Source organism: Ambystoma mexicanum, chromosome 9 (assembly GCF_040938575.1).
Source record: "Ambystoma mexicanum isolate Mex_15411 chromosome 9, UKY_AmexF1_1, whole genome shotgun sequence".
NCBI lineage: Eukaryota > Metazoa > Chordata > Amphibia > Caudata > Ambystomatidae > Ambystoma > Ambystoma mexicanum.
In genome coordinates this window covers 19018965-19032450 of record NC_090931.1, presented here as the reverse complement: position 1 = coordinate 19032450, position 13486 = coordinate 19018965, and positions in this window count along the sequence as shown.

The following is a 13486-nucleotide window of genomic DNA, read 5'->3' as shown; positions in this document are numbered from 1 at the left end:
ATGAGGATAGAACAAATCATCTGCTATGCAGACATACCTTTAAATGAGTCCCTACTCAGGTGGTCATAACTGGAGATAAGGTGTAGCCACATACATATGGCACACATGGATCTGAGCCCCCGCTCTTCTGTGGGGAAAGGAAGGAAACATGCGTGCTCAAAATACAGCCACCAGTGGTTGGGCTCACAGTGAATTAGAAAAGCAGGCAAGGTGTCTGCTGGTGTGGCGGCTTAGCTAATGGGAGAGGTTACACCACTGATGCACATGTGCAAAACACTACCGAAACATATGCCCAAGATCAAACAGTACAGTGCAGAATGGGTCAAAGGCACAGCAGATAAAATGTTTATGCCGCTGCCACAAGGGGGATCATTAGCAAAGGCAGTGTTACAACCCATGACCACATACTTGTACGCAGCGTCCACGGCAAAGAAATTAGAGAAGAGGTTGGCTATTTTAGAGCTTTGGTAATGTCACGCTCACCTGATTCCCACGGAGGCGCAGGTCTGGCTTCGAGTGCTGATGCTTCTTCAATGGTGAAGCGCAGGACTCTGAAGATGGATAGGTAGGGCCCCTCTACTCTGGCTTCTCTGGCTCGTAGGAATATTCCCCTGTGCGTGAAAAGGGAGTATTACCCACTGACTGAATAATGCTCAAGCCTCCCACTCCCTTCCAACCCTCCACGATACCCTTCCACGATTCCCCTTGAAGTCTCACCTTAGGGTCTGGAAGGATGAGTTCTCCATCCTGCTTCTGATGCAGGGGCGCGTTGAAACCCAGTTACTTCACTGGATTGAGGTTTGATGGAAGTTCAAATAAGCTTGACTATTCAGGTGAGGCGCTGTAAGAGTTCTGTTGCAAGTTCAAAAGTTCAAGCTTAATAATAATGTTCATTGTCTTATTGCAGCAAGCGCTAATGCTTATGTCTTTTTCCCCTTAGGGGCCGGGGTTCGGAATGCCGGAGATATGGCGCCGACCCGAAGTGAAACGTGCAGTTCCAATAAATGACAGGTAAGTTCTGGATGAGCGTTCGGGTAATGTCTTTGCATTCGCTCATTCAATGTCTTTGTCTTTATTCCCCATAGGGGCCGGGGTCCAGAATGCCAGGAAGCGGCAGGACCCAAAATGAAATGGGAATGACCCAACAGGTAAGTCTTAGAAGGAAACTGAGCTTTTCCTATTCCCTTCCTTCTCTCACCTTGTGTTCTTGTCTTTTTCTCTCCAGGCTCTGGGAAGTGGCTGCGGACCCGGATGATCGCTGCTGAAGATGGAGGTGCCCAGGAAAGGTGAGTGAAATGCAGCGCTGCAGCGATCGAAGCGAAATGCTTTTAAAAATTGTCTTCCCTTTCAGGATCGTCGGTGTGATGTCTCTGTGATACAGCTTTAGCAGGTAAGGTCTTCTTTCTCGCCAATTCTCTCTTATCTCCCTTTGCAGGTGACCCAGGATGCTGACAGGCGTGGCTGAAGTCCAGATGCAGGAGCTGACACGGTGAGCGTCCAGCTGCGAGGAGCAGAACAACGCGAAGCGTGAGTTGCTGATCGGGCGTGGTTTAAATAGCTTTGGAAGAAGTTCCAGGTATGTATCCTTCCACCGATCAGGTATGTATCCTTCCCTGACCACACCCAGGTGGAAAGTAGTCCCACAGGTAAAGTAGTTCCATTCAGGCCTCAAGAGGGCCTGGATGTAGCAGCATGGTCTGCATCAGGTAAGTGCACATTAAAACACTTGAACACATGTCTAGCTTTATGAGCCTGGCACCTAAGGCGCCAGGACAGGGGTCCAACATGAGCCTGGCGCCTAAGGCGCCAAGACTGTGTCCAAAGGGCCCCAGCTTAGGCCCGCTGGCACTTCCCTGGGGTTGCTGGGTCGGACCTGGCTCCTTGGAGGTAGGCATCATGACAGGTAAATGTACCAGGAGGAGTGGGAAAATCCGCCCCCTGACGAATGGATGCTTAAGCAGAACAGGGAGGAAGGTGTTGAGCCTTCTGCTCCCCGTACTCCACCGGAAGTAATTGGTGATAGTACAGAAGATGCAGGGCTGTATCCGTTAAAAGAACTGAAAGCGGTGACCAGGTATAGTAACCAGATATATGAACCACCTGCTTATGGTAGTGATGATCATCAAGAAGAGACTAAAAGAAAGGAAGCGATCTTTATGGTCTTACAGGGCAAGGAGGAGAAAAGCGAACTACCGAACATATCTTAAAATATGGAACGAGAGATTAAAAGATGGAAAGGAGAAAACAACAAAGCTTATGAGATTACGCTCGTACAGAATGAATGGATGGGTGCACAGATATTATTAAACTTGATGGGAAAAGCCTTGAGGAGGTTAGGCAAAGGGAAGACCAAGACGAGCAAGATAAAAAAGACAGGGAACAAGAAAGGAGATTGAAGGAAGACGAGAACAAGAGAAAGAACAGACAAAGACGAGAGCAGTTGTATCAGGAAGAACAACAAAGAAAAGAAGAAGCAAAGAAAGTATGACAACAGGCAGAGAGCACCCGAAAAACAAAGATGGGGCTAGAAAAGAAGAGGAAGAGGCTCCGAAATTACGAGATAAAAGAATGCAAAGACGAAAAGAAGAGGAAATGCATAGAGCATACAAACGAAGGGAAGGAAAAAGATGAGAAGAGGAAAGGGTTAGACAGGAAGCAAATAAATGAAGGGAATTAGAGGAAGAAAGGGAGTGAAAAAGGGAAAAAGGAGACAGAGGGTACGCGACATTGGGCATATTTGAAAGGGGTTATTGGAACCATGTCCACCAATATCATGGAGCCATATAGAGAAGTTCCTCCTGCCACAGGGAGCAACGGCAGAACCACTTAGAATAAACTTAGAGGAGTTTGTCCTGTTAAAGGTGGCAACACCAGGACTATCTAAGGCAAACCTTGATGATCATTTTGTCATAGGAAGCATCGGACATAGGATCGAAAAGGTTTATCAGGAAATGAGGGCAACAGGTGAATCAGGAAGCAGAGGAAAAGCAGATCGATCTTTAATTGACCAGCCATGAGGCAAAGAAGGAAGCCTGTTTAGTCATGACAATAGATACTTGTCTTTGGACAGGCTAACTTTGGACAGAGATGAAAAGGATGACAGCCATGCTAGTTGGGGACTAGATATATTGGACGAAGAGAGAGGAACCTTCCGTGGGGAGGAGGGAGAAAGTGCATGTGGTCCTGAAGGATGGATGTCACCAGATAAGGAAGTGAGATGGTCTGATTCGGAACAGCCTAAGGATAGGATGCTAGATCCCATAGCATATCCTGACCACCCTAAAGGACGATCACGTAGTGAGAAAGGAGAATCGCCACCATATGTTAGCAAGTTGAGGTCATTGCCAGGTAGAAGGCAATGCAGAACCATTGTCCCTGCATTAAATAGGCAAACAGTGGGATCTGATTGCGAATTTGGGTTCACGCAATTCCCTTTATTGGAGAAGGGAGAAGCTAGGCCACAGTATATCCCATGGCCACAGATGGATAAGGATAATTTATGATGTAAGCTCCCTAGTTTAATGGTGGCTGTGGGAAATGGATGTATGAACTAGAGAAAATGACAGGAGAAAACACTCTAGCTTATAGGGGACATTAAGGGTCTCGTAGCAGCCATTCTTGGGGAGAGACCTGATGAAATTTGGACACAAGTAGGCTACTCAAGTGTCATGGCGCAGAATACAGCTCATAATGGAGCGCCATTCAATAATTCTAGATCAGACGTGTGGAGATCTCGTAGTGTACAATATTCGGACACGTCAGATATGGGTGCAATTATGGCACGTAACATGCAAGAAGGCGAAGATCTGTTTGCTTACATTCAAAATATTCAAGAACAGTGGACATTTGAAACCCGCGAGCCATGGGGGAAATCAGTGGCAGTATTGTACCCCATCTTGTGTCAGGTACTACCGGAACAAGTAAAGAGACAGCTCAAGAAATGAGTGGTAATGGAGGCAAGGCCTTGGGCAGACATGCAGTTGACCATAATGCACCACTGTCGACTATTGCAAGAGAAGAACAAGAAGAAGGAAGAGGCTAGGAAGCTTGAGGAAGTTAAGTTAGTTCAGAAGAAGTTGTCAAAATATGCCATAGAAGGTGCGGTATTGACAAGCGGAGAAGGGCTGGGAATTAATCAACAAGCTATGGGTGCATCACAGGCAAATAATCAACACCAGACGGACCAAGGAGGAAATGTGTTCATGCCGAGACGCCGAGAAATGGGCTTCAGAGAGAGAGTTAGTTTTTAAAATAATCAGAGTGGCTTTCAGAATATGCAGAATGATAACCAGAATATGCATGGAGGGCAAGTTAGGAGAGCACCTCCTATATATTGGACAAGTGGCATGGCAGGGCACGTTGCGTGCATGTGTGGAAGCTAAGGGTTTATACAGAATGGACAATTTTCAAGAGGGGGGACAGCTTATCCTCCAGCATATAGCCCACAAGTTAGGCATGGGTTTGCAAAACATCCGACGGTGTATCAAGCACAAGCGCCACAAATACAGCAAGCACAACAGCCAAAACAAGCACCATTGAATCCACCTCAAGCACAGTAACAGTATGCACCCATCCAGATACAGCAGACCGCAAACACAGGACAGTTATTGACTCCTAGAATAGGAAGTGTTTCTGCAGTGGGAGGAAGTCCTTTCACAGGTATAGGGATGAGCATATATGCACAATAGGACAGCCGACAGGTTGACTTGATGTGTTCTGTACTATCAGTGACACCAGACCCCCAAGAGGATCCAAGGGTTGATGTGTCGAAAGGAGGCAAATCTTTTTCTTTTTTAGTAGACACAGGTGCAACTCACTCATTCATGCGTGAGGGAACATTTCTGTTATTGGGAAATGCCATGAATGCTCAAGGCTTCTCTGGATCTACAAGAAGAGTTCCTTAACTGATAAATTACCAGTTTCAATAGGAGAATGTGACATGTCTGTTCCATTATTGTATTCACGGCAGACACCAGTTAATATTCTGGGACGAGATTTAATGACAAAGCTTAAAATGATGATTTCTTTCACTGATGATGGATAAGTGTGTTCTACTCGAGGGATATACTATTTAAATGGGGGCAAATGTATTATGGCATTTAAAAGGCACCTGGCCCTGCTGGGAGTGCCAATGGAACCTGAAGTCTTCCATTATGGGGTATGCATTCTGTTAACATAGCTACCCGGGTTAGTGGGAAAGACTATGAGAATACCTGATGAGTTTTTATTTAGACCACAGATACCTTTGGACGAACTAGTTGCAGCCATAGTATGAGGAGAATTGGCCATGCTCGAAGGATTTGGCAGCAGCAGGCCATGGAGGACAGTGATTGCCATTCGGGGTATCCCATGTCTCGAGAGGCAGATGAGGGTATTTTTAAAACTATTTCTACACAAATGGAACAAGGTATTTTAGTGACATCAGAGTCACCGTGCAATACTGCTATGTATCCTGTGAACAAATCGAAGGGGGGGGTGTCATGGAGTTTAATTTAGGACATGAGGCTGATTAACCAGATTGCAGAGGCAGAGTTTCCTCTAGTTCCAAATCCTGCAACGATACTAGGTAGTATCCCCATTGAGGCACAATATTTCACAGAGATTGATTTGAAAAATGCATTTTCCTCAATTCCATTGCATAAGGACTCCCAAGATCTGACGTCATTCACTTTCCACCAGACTAAGCTGAAAAGCACTTGTTTACCCCAAGGGTATTGTGAGTGTCCATCGATCTTTAATAGGGTCCTCCAGATGGACCTAGGCAATATTCATTTGAAAAGTGTTGTGCTGCAATACGTAGATGACTTTTTGGTTTGTAGCACAACAGAAGATGAGTGCAGGCAAGACTCGATTCAGTTAATGATTATCTTAGCAGACAAGGGATATAAAGTGGACAAGGAAAAGTTACAGTATTGCCAAGAAGAAGTGTTGTACATAGGCCAGTTGATTTCAAATGAGGTAAAAAAAGGTCACACCTGAAAGGGCTGAGGCAATTAGGAAACAGCAAAACGGTGCACAGTAAAGCAAATGCAGCAATTTCTGGGACTATGCAACTACATTAGAGCGTTGGTATTTCATTATAGTTCATAGACAAGACCACTTTTGCAGGCTCTAAAAAAGGCACAAGTGAATAATGAGAAAATACAATGGTCTGAGGAAATGGAAGAAGGGTTTGAAGAATTGAAGAAAGCAATTTGTACAGCTCCAGTTTTAGGAATTCCTAATTATTCGGAGGAGTTTTACCTGTTTTCGCATACGAATGGGAACGTTATGACACCAGTGCTTACACAGAGGACTACATTGGGGTATAAACCTCTGGCATATTACAGTGGGATTTTCAATCCAGTTATGAGAGGACACTTTCCTTGCGAATTATCACTGGCAGCAGCCGCGTTCGCTATTGAGACGTTTATGAGCATAGTGATGGGCTGTTGCATGACATTATTTGTTGAGCATCCTTTGTTTGCCATTTTGGATAAACCTAAGGGTACTTTGACATTGCAAAGAGCATCTGCATATGAAGTTGTTATATCTAATCATGTGATTAAGATAATCAGATGCAGAATAGTGAACCCACATTTGTAGCTGAATCAGTGGCAGAGGATGAGCATGTGAATGACTGTACAAGTTATGAAGAGTCATATGAGGACATACCATGTGTAAAAGAAAACGTGCTGTCCGAGGGAGAGATTCTCTTTATTGATGGGTTATCAAAAATCGATCAAATGAATGGGGAAAGATTGACTGGGTTAGCTGTGGTGAGGCATAGAGAGAATGGGGAATTTGAAATTGTGGCAAGCATAAGGCTGCCATTTAATTTTTCAGCACAAGCTGCAGAATTGGTGGCGCTTAATATCGTGCTTCAGAAATACAAAGGGGAGGAAGTGACAGTGTACAGTTACTCCGCCTATGTGACATCAACCGTGCAGACAGGGCTAGCATGTTGGAAAAGGAGGGGCTACCTCTGAGCGGATGGCACATTATTGGACAGACTTATTAAGGCACTACAGCTCCCAGCAGCCATTGCAATAGTTAAATGCGCAGCTCATACTAAGAGATCTGATTTCATTTCACGTGGAAATCAAGCCGCAGATGAAGAAACCAAAAGGGTTGCAACTTCTTCAGACATCTCGAGTTGTGATACTCCTCATATGAGAAAGGGGGAAATGATGGCTGTGAGCATGCAGGAAGGTTTTAATCATTTTCCAAAAAAACAGTTAATGGAAATTCAAGGCAGTGCACCAAAGGAAGAGCAAGAATTGTGGAAGTGGAAGGGGTGCCCATTATCCCCTTATGAAGCAATATGGCGGCAAGATAGCACTGGGAAGTCAGTAATGCCAGTAGCATTATTAAGGGTGGCAGTTGAACAGCTGCACGACCCTGCACATGTAACTAGTGAAAGCCTTGCATCAACTATTGCAGAGGATTGGTTTGTACCAAAACTGTTAGAAACATTGCATTTTATGTAGTAAATTTCATCGTATGTCAAAGGTTTACTGATGGGCATACATTGCGAACAATCAGGGGAATGATCCCTTGACCGAATTGTCCTTTTCAGCATTTATATATGGACTATGTTGATATGCTGCAGGCATGTAGTGGATACAGGTATATTATAGTGGTGGTGTGTCCCTTTTTCGAGATGCATTGAAGCAGGTCCATGTACACACCCTGATGCCACTTGTGCTGCAAAGATTTTAGTGTGAGAAGTGTTTCCAAGATGGGGAATATGTGAGGTGCTGAGATCCAACAATGGCCCACATTTTGTTAATGAATTGTTTGAACAGATTAGCTTGTTATTGAACATAAAACACAATTTTTCTTCTGCTTATCACCTGCAAGCAAAGAGATTATGCGAGAGTCTCAATGGTCTTCTCAAAGAGAGGATCACCAAATTGAAATTGTCACTAAAATGATATGCATTAAGGAATCAGCCTGGGTCGGACCACCATCTCACACCCCATGAACTAATAACAGGGACGCAAATGAGAACGCCTCTGACTCTTCCTTCGAGGATTAGGAGTGATGCCCAGAAGACATCGGAAATGTTAGGAACTTAGTTACTTGCTTATTTGACATGTATGACTGCTAGTATCTCTGGCATTTCAGATCAACTCAAGTGCAAGGGGTGTCGGTCTCAGGGCACAGATGGAGACCATTGAGCAACAGACCTAAAGAACTTTTATCAGTGCATAAACTTGAGGGAGACGCTGTGCTATTCCGTAACTTCACTAGGAAGTGGCATGAGCCCTAGTTCAGTGGCCCCAATATTGAGGAAAACATCACTCCCTCACTCAATTCGGCAGCAAGGCAACATGAAGTAGTTGAGCATGTGCAGTCTCGATCGATGACAAGGAAGAAGGACGCTGAAACTGCTGACTGAATAAATGCAAATGTGCATTTGGACTGTGGCTCTGTTGGGACACTCCGTATAGATAGTATAGCAGGAGGTGAGAAAGCAAACTCGTTCTTGAGCCAATGGAAAATTTTAAAAATGAACTTCAGAAAATTGTTGATACATCATGTTTATGCCTGAAAGACATTTGGTTAAAAATTGGAAGAGGGGGCCGTATCCCGACTCTTTTCTTACTTAATTTCTCGTTGGACACCAAAATGGTCATATCTGATTTCAACATTCACCGGCTCTTGCTTATTGTTTTTTCATTTTTTTTCTTCGGTCCTTTCCTGCACTTGTGGGGAGAAGTACTGGCATTTGTGTTTTCTTGCACGATCCTAAGAATGGTGCTTTTATAACTAGATTGCTCTCAGTAATTATTGAGCAAATGTTGCAACTACCTGAGCACCATATTTGCCTGATTAAAAAGGTTTTTTCCTTCCTTACAAAATAGTACACAGGCATAATGTGGAATCCTAAAAATGATGCAGTGGAGGGCAACAAGCAAGTTCAATGATGTATGGGAAATCATTACTGGTGGGGACTAATGCATTGGTGCCTAATATATGTCTGCATAGCATCTATTATTGTTTTCCTGTTTCTATTAATGCATGCAGCCTACCTTGCTGGGCCAACGAATGCAGCAGTCCCTTTGATTCTTCCTACACCAGTGACCCTTACAGACATAACTGTTGCACGAAGGCCTTGACCATATGTTATTCTATGACAAGACTGGAGGCGAGCATTATGCTTCATCTTCCCTTTATTCTACTCTTCACAGCAGTTCAACAAACACAATAAAACTCTTGAAAAGTGACCAACAACAAAACTTTTCTTTTAAAACTACAAAGTCCATGAACTTCTGTAGTCCAGGCTCCTTCCGACAGCCACAACCCACTTCCTGTACATGGGCTCCTCCTCTTCTTTTACTGCTCTTCAAGCAGATAAGTACCTCATTTTTCCTCTCCGTGTGTCTGGGGGGATTGACTGGAGAGAGTGGTTATTGGGATAGCAAACAGCTTTATCAGTGCAGGGCTATGCACTAATAGGCGAGCAGAGGTTGTTTCTGCCTCTATAGACAGTGTTCAGAGTGCGCGCGGGCGGCACAGCGCGGCGCGGAAGGCACAGTAGGTGTTTTATGCTAGGCGGCGACCTCGTCGCAGGAGCCCACAGGTGAGTAGCGTTCCCGCGGGGACGCAAGGGAGTAGGCTCGCGAGGCGGCGACCCCGTGTCGCATTACCGGCACTTCGGGGGTGCGGCCGGCCTCGCGAGCGGCGCAGAGCTCATTGCTGCTCGCGCAACGGCCCCCTCCTTTGGAGGGGTGGAGCCGGCACACACGAGCGCGGGAAGCGCCGATCTCAGGGAGCCCCCACCCGCGGGTGGGCGGAGCTACGATCGGGAAGACGAGCGAATAGCGCTCCCGCGAGCGAGCCCCCACCCGCGGGTGGGAGGAGCCAATAGCGAGTTCTGCCTCGCGCAGAAGACGATCGTCGTCGGAAGCGACATTAAGGAAGGAAAGGCTTCGAGAGATAGAGACTACAGCTTCAGCTGTAATTCATCACGCGATCCCTCGGTCGCAGCGCTGCAGATCAACAGCTGAGGGAGATCAGCTGGAGGAAAGGGGCAGTGAGAAGCCCAGTGCAGAGGAAAGACAGCGCTTGAAGCGAGGTGTCTCGCAGCTGGCCAGAAGGCAAAAGAGGTCGGTGCAGCCACGAAAATAAAAATATTAAAAAAAAAAAACAAAAAAAAAAAAAAAAAAAAAGTGAATATTCGTATAGCAGTGCATCTAAGGGAGCAGGGGCGTGCTAAGACACCTGTGGCAGGTATTTTAGGCACAGAGCACAACAGCATAATGTCGGAGTTCGAGTGGAGCGAGGAGGAACAGAATGAGGACCTCGCTGCCAGCTTCAAGAAAGTGCTGGGTACCTCCCTAGTAGATGCAGTGGCGGAAGGGGTCAGGCCCCTGCAGATGAGACTGGAGTCATTAGAAGCGTGGCTATCCCAACCCAGTACAAGCACCAAGACCTGGAAAAGCACGCCCGCAGAACCCTCGGAAGAGGGGAGTAAGGGGAGTAAGACAGCCCTTAAGAGAAAATTCTCTGACGACCCCCGGGGCTCTTTGGAAGGGGCAGAAGACAAGGCCCCAGAGGTGGTTGACGCGTTTGCGAAGTTGAAGGAGGCCTATTTGCAGCGTCAGACAGTGCCGCACCTCTTGACCCCATCTCCAGGGGAAGAAATAGCTGGAGAAGACCCTAGCTCGGAAGAAGAGCTGGTAGAGGATCGGACCTCGCAGGGAGACGAGGAAGTCGCGGAAGACGACTGGGCCATCCCAAGCGGAGGAAAGAAGGTGCGAAAAGAGAAACATCTCCTGGAGCCCCAGGACGATATGTTCGACCCAGACAGTATCCGCAACCCAAGGTCCTCGGAATGGCAGCCATGTCCCCGGGTGACGCAATATATGGCAGCAAGGTTGCGCAAGGCGCTAGACAAGGAAGTAAGACAGCGCCTTCGGGCTGAGTGTCCACGCCCAGACCTTCCGGGAAAGGTAGCTGAGGCCCCCGAACTCGACCCAAAGATGTTGACCTTTGTGTCAAAATCAGTCAAGGACCCGCGCAAGGGCATCGATAGATCCTGGAGAAGCAGCCAGGAAAAGAGTTTTGGACCTGGCCGGCCCGCTGGCGAAGATTATGGACCTCGCAGAGAGGGTAAAGGATACCGGGGAAGAGGTGGACCCCGAGGCTCTCGCCGGCTGGGCCCAGAGGGCAGTCTGCCTTCTTGGGAACGCTAACAGCGCCATTGCGTCAGAGCGGCGAAGAGGTCTCCTTCTGAAGATTGACCCTAAGCTTAGTGATTTGGCTTCTTATGAAGCGGGAGAAGGCGCTCAGGGTCTCCTGTTTGGTGAGACATTTGGGAAGGAGATGGGACGCTTTGTCGGAAACGTATGCGTCCTTAGAGAAGGCACAGGCATCGATCCGCAGGATCTTCCCAAGTAGAGTTTTTGGCGGGACCGGCCGTTTCAGGGGTCGAGCAGCCGGTCGCGGCCAAGGGGGAAGAAGATCCCGTACATCCAGAGCCCAGTACTGGGAGAACAAGGCCAGGACACCTTTTTCCCGTCCAGAGGGAGGTTCCCGAGAGGACGCAGATCCAGAGGATCAGGGCGAGGCCAAGGTTTTACACCAGGTGAGAGCGAAGGTTTATCCCCCCGTAGGGGGGAGGACGCGCAGGTTTTTGGAAAATTGGCGCGCGCTTTCAAGCGATTCCTGGGTATTGCAGACCGTCAGAGGTTTGCTCCTAGATTTTGTAGAAGACCCAGTACAGTCCAGCAGGCCTCAGAGGCAGAAGCTAGCGCTAGCAGAGCAAGCATGCTTAGACAGCGAGTTAGCGCAATTAGTGCGCAAGCAAGCGATAGAGAAATGCGAGGCAGCGCCAAGGTTTGTGAGCAACATGTTCCTGGTCTGCAGGAAGGAGAAAGTGCGGCCAGTTATAAATCTCAAAGAGCTCAACGGATGGATTATATACCGACATTTCAAGATGGAGGCTATCCATCAGCTAAGAGACTCCCTGAGAGAGGGAGACTGGTTGACGCGTCTCGACTTGAAGGACGCGTACCTGACAATCCCAGTTCTCGAGGAGTACAGATCATTCCTAGCTTTTCACTGGCAGGGGCAGTTCTGGCAATTCAAAACGATGCCATTCGGTCTTGCATCAGCGCCTTGGGCTTTCACGAAGCTGATGAAGCCGGTAGCAGCGGCAATCAGAGAGAAGGGAGTGAGGATGATCATTTATCTGGACGATCTCTTACTCTTAGCAGAGGATCGGGCGGTGCTGGTGTATCAGACACAGTGGGTGCAGGACCTTCTAGGATCACTAGGGTTTCTGGTGAATACAGAGAAGTCCGACACCACGCCAGCACAAAGGTTAGATTTCCTGGGGTTTGTGCTAGATACCAGGAAAGCGACTCTAGAACTCCCACCTCGAAAGATAAAAGATATCAAGAGGGAGATCAGGGCATGTTTAGAGAAGCAGCAAGTATCGCTCAGGACTTTGGCGCGGATAGTGGGATTGCTAGCGGCATCTATCCAGGCCATATTTCCGGGCCCGCTGCATTACAGAGCACTGCAGCGGTTGAAGATCAGACACCTTCAGCAAGGGTTGAAGTATCATCAGTCGGTACCCCTAGATTCGGAATCCATTACGGAACTAGAATGGTGGTTGAGGAATATGGACGCCTGGAATGGGCGTGCCATATTCGGAGACAGGCCAGATCTGATCATAGAATCGGATGCCAGCCGGAAGGGCTGGGGAGCCAGATGTGGGTCTTTACAGACCGGAGGCAAGTGGAGCGAAGAGGAACTCCGCCTTCATATAAACTGTCTGGAGCTCTTGGCGGGTTCGTTTGCGATCAAGGCATTCACGAGAGACAGAGTAAAATCTGGTGTCCTGTTGAAGATGGACAACATATCGGCGGTACGGTATATCAACCACCTAGGGGGGACAAGGTCCAAGATGTTAGCGGAGCTAGCGAAGGATTTGTGGCACGTCTGCCTAGCATCGAAGACGTCAGTGACAGCAGAATATCTACCAGGCGCCCTGAATGCAGTGGCGGACTGGAACTCGCGGTATCTGACGGACTCCAGCGACTGGAGACTAGATCCGGTAGTCTTTCGAGAATTGAACGCGAGATGGGGCCCGGTGCACATAGACCTATTTGCCTCCCGACTCAACACCCAGACAAGGAATTACTTCAGCTGGAGGTTAGACCCAGGGGCACAAGGAACAGATGCCTTCCTGCAGGAGTGGTCCGGAGGCACACACTACGCCTTCCCTCCCTTTGTGATGCTGGACAGAGTTCTAGCGAAATGTCGGAGGGAGAAGGCGGAGCTGGTGATAGTTGTGCCCGGGTGGAAGTCCCAGGTATGGTTTCCGACGCTCATGGAGTTAGTGACGGACATATCCAGGGTACTACCAGATGGAGAGCGACTACTCACGGACCCAGTTGGGTCATCTCATCCTCTGAGAGTGAGAGGGACACTCCCGTTAGTCGCGTGCAGGATATCAGGAGACGCTGGGCGCTGCCAGGAATTTCGAAGC